Source organism: Chlorocebus sabaeus, chromosome 12, assembly GCF_047675955.1.
Source record: "Chlorocebus sabaeus isolate Y175 chromosome 12, mChlSab1.0.hap1, whole genome shotgun sequence".
Taxonomy (NCBI): Eukaryota; Metazoa; Chordata; class Mammalia; order Primates; family Cercopithecidae; genus Chlorocebus; species Chlorocebus sabaeus.
This window is the reverse complement of record NC_132915.1, coordinates 43,414,311-43,420,310: the sequence shown is the minus strand read 5'-3', so window position 1 is coordinate 43,420,310 and position 6,000 is coordinate 43,414,311.

The following is a 6,000-nucleotide window of genomic DNA, read 5'->3' as shown; positions in this document are numbered from 1 at the left end:
TATGAAAACACAGCCAGAAGGTGGGCATCTACAATCCAAGGAGAGGGCCCTCACCAGAATTCAGCCATGCTGACACCCTGATCTTGGGCTTCCAGCCTCCAGAACTGTGAGAAATAAATGTTTGTTGTTTAAGCCACCAGATTTATGATATTTTGTTACGGCAGCCCAAGCTAAGACATACCCCAAAGTGTTTTTTACTCTCTTTGAGCTTATAATTTACATTAAAGAAAAAAAGACTCATAGCTTTAATGAGACCTGCTTAAGCTTCCTTATTCCACCCTTTAAAAACTCATTTTAAGCTGTGTGGGCATGATGGCTCACACCTGTAATCCCAGCACTTTGAGAGGTTGACATGGGAGGATCCGTTGAGGCAGGAAACACTTGCCTCTGCCTCAGTGTTTTCATCTGAAAGTTATGAATTTGCTCATTACTTTGTAAAGTAATTCAGGGAATAGCATGCCTTTTATCCATTGATGGCAGAGAAACTCTGTTATACCCAGAGGCATCTTATTTTCTTAAATTTGGTGTGGAGAGGTAGATATTTATATGTAACCATTGAAATGATCATTTGATACTCTTCGGGAAAAAGAAACTAGTTGACTGTTGCTTGGTGGCTTTATGAAATTGAAATACCTGGGTTATAACTTTATTTGTTTATTTTTAATCAGTAAGCCAGAGGAAAGGGAGATAGAATTTTAATTACTGAAATTCCCAATTAAATTCTTAATGGCACAAACATCTCAGAATGTTTCAAAGTTTCATTTGGCACAAAGGCAAATCACTGAGACACTTTTTCAAACATCAGGTCAAGGTATTGGGCTGGACACCTCAGAGAATAAACTTATGAAGACTCAAACATGGAGAAAAGGTGCTCCCTGTATAATTCTGAAAGAGGCATGGGAGCTGAGATTTGTGAAAAAAGAGAACTTGGCAAGTTTGGGTGGTTTTGTCACCAAAATGAGTAGATGAAAATGAAGCTACTTTTGTTTTTTTTTTTAAAGAGAAGTTTTATGTATGGATATAGTTCCTAGGTTGGTCCATGTTTTAACAAATTCTGGAAGGAAGAGAAATCTTTCTGATTTCTGTGCCTCTGTAGGGTACCATAATTTAATGTAGTTGGTGGCACCAGACGCTGGTTACTAAAGCCAGCCATTATGGGCAGGGGTTTCAAACATATGGCCTGTGCATTACACCCCCACCCCCTTCCCTCCATGAATTATTTTTATATTGGATGCCAACTTAGGAAATGCCTGGATCTTGATGCACACTGCCAGCCTATTACCAGCCAGCCCCCCTCCTTCCCCTCCTCTGCCATATCCTGGAACCCTTCACCCTCCTAGGCCAGAATCGCATGCTGAGTCCTTGCGGTGAACCAAGCGAGGTGACACATGAGAAGATGTGGGCTGGTGGCACCACGGGCCTGCCCTTTCTGTCTCCAACTCAACCCCTGCTCAGCGTGCATGCCCTGGACCTGGCCAACCATTGTGCTCGGTTTCTCCAGCGCAGCTCTCTGCTGGGCTGCTGTTAGAGTCGCACAGTGACCTGCAGATCTAAGGGAAAAAACAGATGTCCCAATAAATTTTTGTCAAAACGTAATTACCTCGGGATTAGAAAACCACATGGGGGTGGGGAGGGAAAGGAACAGATGTATTTCCTTCAAATATGCAATCATTATTCTGCAGAAGTTTAAATAATCAAGAGGTTTAAATGATGGCAGTTGAGTGTCTTCTCTCCTCCCCCTGCCTCCACCCCCACTCTGGTTCCTCCTTTACCTTCAGCTCTGGGCAGTTTTGGAAGCCCCTCCTATTCGCGTTGCATGGATGGAGCTCGGAGCAGGAGGGGGACATCTTGCACAACAGTATCATCCTGAATGCTTTTTCATACATAAATCTCAGCAAATATGACAGGCTATCTTTCCCTCAGGAACCTGGCCAAGTCTTTTCTTCCTCTCCAGCCGACAGAATATGATAAACTATGAATTTTCCCAGTAACCATAAAAGATTCTTATTTTCATGATTTGAACTGTTAGGTGCAGGTCAAGGCAGTATATCATACAGGAATTCTTGCGGGGAAAACCTTTTTTCTGTTTTGCACATTTTCTCAAGTGGGAGGGGTTGGTGGGTGCTGATTGAAGAGTCATTCGGTTATTTGTTCACTAGTTGTCATATGCCTCTTAAGGTGAGATACTGATCTCTTTTAAGTATTCACCCATAGGCCTTAGTGAGGAAGTTGATTGATTAGGAAACGTGTGAAGCCCCAGGAGGTCCAAGTTAAGGAGTTTCTGGTGCTGTAGTTCATTGGATGGTGTCTTTATTGGGCAGAGGTTGGGTGAGGTATTAAATAACTGTTTTCAAGCCTGTCTTCAAAACAACTGTAGCTAAAGCCTGGGCTGAAAGACCCGATGCACTCTTGGATTATAAAATTCCAGTTACAATTTTAAAGCTTTTACTATTATAAAAAATCGTTTTTGCCTTGTAACATATAAGTTGATATTTAGAATAGTTGCCAATTATCAAGGGCCTGCTTATTGCCAAGGTCTGTGCTAAGTGCATTATGTATAAACTTTCTGATCCTCCTATAGGTTTCAGCAGGAAGACATTATTACCCCAATTTAGAGATGTGGTAACTGAGGCTCAAAAATATTAAATAATTGCCATATTCAAAAACCTAGTAAGTGAGAGGACTCAAATTTGAATCCACGTATAAATGTCTATAAAGACTTCATCTATCCGTTGGTTCGTTATGGCTTGGGAATCTTTTATCTTGCATACAACATAACTGAATAAGCTTTGAAAATGGAAATTATAAACCAGCAATAATAATGCATGCCATGCTATTCTTGTCATGATATATACATCTTCTGTATGAAGCAAGATCTATGGAGCCTCCCTTGGCTGCTACTAGCCTTACTATAGGCTAGGTTCTTGCTAGCTCACAATTTTGGCCCGTTATATTTTGTGCAGAGCTAACATCCTTGGACATGAAAGAGTTAAAAAGGAAATCTTCAGCAAGGCAGTGAGCAGAGAAGGGTTAGTTCCAGCTGCTTCTGGGGATATCTGATAGAGGGAGTCAGTCAGGAAAAGTCTCTGGGGAAAGGAATTCTGAGTAATGGAGGTGTCTTCCTGTAAGCCGTCAGCCTGAAAGTAGTCTTTTCCCACCTAAGTCCTGAGAGGTTTACAAAACTCCATACTCCACAGCAGCATGAGAAGGGTCATTTTGCAGAAAGAACTAACAGAACACTTTTACCCTGGAAGAAGTGACACCTTTGGAGCATCCAGCATAATGTGGCTTTATAAACTAGCAAGTAGAAATCGTGTTGAGGAAGCTGTAGTGGCTGTAGTGGGATGACTGAGAACTCTGCAGTTGGTTGATAGCCCCAGTTTCAAGAAAGGATGAGTCCAATATGAGATGCTGATGCGGATAAGGTCATTTACAGGGCAGTCCTGCCTCTCAAGATGACAAAAGGAGATAGTCTAGGACAGAACCAGAACAGAGACCTTCTACTACTCTAGACTCAGCAGACCTAGTGAGGTGGTTTGTCTTTTTAAATCTTTAAATTATAAAAACTAACACTGCAGTGGCAGTGTGCATATATTTATATAGAAAATCCTCATTACATAAGAATTTATTAATTAGTTTCCTGAAATTAGAAGTTGTATAGGGAAATGGAAAGGGAAAGCAACAAACAACAACAACAACAACAAAAACAAAATAAACAGTTGCAATCCTCAACACATGTAAAATCTGCTTCCATCTGAACATTATTTGACACCAGCATATTTCACATTGATCTCTTGATTGGTCAGACTCTTACAGCACCCAGCAATAAAATGCAAAATACAGTAAAGAATTTCTGTCAAAGTTAAATTAAAAACCTTGCAAATGGTATGAAATTTCACAAAAATGATGTTGGAGAACTACTCTAATCACAACACTGGAGCATCAAGCAGGCTTAGAGCCTTAGATCTCTTCTGTTTATCACAGAGAAATATATTAACAATGAATATATCTTGTTATTGACTGAATATTTGTGTCTCTTGCAAATTTATATGTTGAAACCCCAACCCCCAATGTGATGGTCCTTGGAAGTGCTGCCTTTGGGAGGTGATTAGGTTTAGATGAAGTAATGGGGGTAGGGGCCCCATGATGGGATTAATGCCCTTAAAAGAAGAAAAACAAACTGGAGCCCACCCTTGCTGTGCCATATGAATGAGAGGTGACAATGTGCTAGCAGCCCTCACTCTTGGTGCCTCCTCGGCCTCGGAGTCCACTCTGGCGGTGTTTGAGGAGCCTGTCAGCCTGACACGGCACTGTGGGAGCCCCTCTCTGGGCTGGTCGAGGATGGAGCCAGCTCCCTCTGCTTGCAGGGAGGTGTGGAGGGAGAGGTGTGGGCGGGAACTGGGGCTGCTTGCAGCACTTGTGGGCAGCGCGAGTTCGGGGTGGGTGTGGGCTCAGCAGGCCCGCACTCGGAGCGGCTGGTGGGTGCTTCCAGCTCTGGGCAGTGAGAGGCTTAGCACCTGGGCCAGCAGCTGTGGAGGGTGCCCTGGGTCCCCCAGCAGTGCCGGCCTGCCGTGCTGCACTTGAATTCTCACCAGGCCTCAGCTGTCTCCCCAAGGGGCAGGGTTCTGGACCTGCAGCCCACCATACCTGAACCATGCCCCCCCCACCCGCGGTGGGCTCCCACATTGCCGGAGCCTCCCCAACGAGCGACGCCCCCTGCTCCACGGTGCTCAGTCCCATCAACCACCCAGGGGCGGAGGAGTGCCGGTAAACCTGCGCGGGACTGGCAGGCAGTTCTGCCCACCGCCCAGGTACAGGATCCACTAGGTGAAGCTAGCTGGGCGCTCCTGAGTCTAGTGGGGACTTGAAGAACTTTTATGTGTAGCTAAGGGATTGTAAACACACCAATCAGCACTCTGTGTCTGGCTCAGGGTTTGTAAATACACCAATCAGCACTCTGTGTCTAGCTCAGGGTTTGTAAATACACCAATCAGCACTCTGTGTCTAACTTGGTGTGTAAATACGCCAATCAGCACTCTGTGTCTAGCTAACCTAGTGGGGACTTGGAGAACTTTTCCGTCCTGCGCTCTGCCTCTAGCTCAGGGTTTGTAAATATACCAATCAGCACTCTGTGTCTAACTCAGGGTGTAAATACACCAATCAGCACTCTGCATCTAGCTAACCCAGTGGGGACTTAGAGGAATTTTGTGTCTGGCTAAAGGATTGTAAACGCACCAATCAGCATTCTGTGTCTAGCTCAGGGTTTGTAAATACACCAATCAGTACTCTGTGTCTCGCTCAAGGTTTGTAAATATACCAATCAGTACTCTGTGTCTAGCTAACCTACTGGGGGCTTGGAGAACTTCTCTGTCTAGCACTGTGTCTAGCTAAAGGATTGTAAACGCACCAATGAGCACTCTGTCAAAACAGACCAATCAGCTCTCTGTAAAATGGACCAATCAGCAGGATGTGGGTGGGGCCAGATAAGGGAATAAAAGCCGGCTGCCCCAGCCAACTGGAAGCAACCTGTTCTGGTGCCCTTCCACGCTGTGGAAGCTCTGTTCTTTTGCTGTTTACAATAAATCTTGTTGCTGCTTGCTGTTTGGGTCCATGCCACGTTTATGAGCGGTAACACTCACCGCGAAGGTCTGCAGCTTCACTCCTGAAGTCAGCGAGACCACAGTCAGTGAGACCACAAACCCACCAGAAAGAAGAAACTGTGGACACGTCTGAACATCTGAAGGAACAAACTCCGGACTACCATCTTTAAGAACTGACACTCACCGTCAGGGTCCGTGGCTTCATTCTTGAAGTCAGCGAGACCAAGAACCCACAAATTCCAGACACATTTTGATGAACACGAAAGGATTATTGCCTATCGCCAAGCGCTGAGACTATTGCCAAGCGGTGAGACTTTCGCCTGTCGCCAAGCAGTGGGACGTCGACTATTGCCGAGCAGTGAGCACCAACAGACCCCTTTTGCTTGCTATTCTGTCCCAT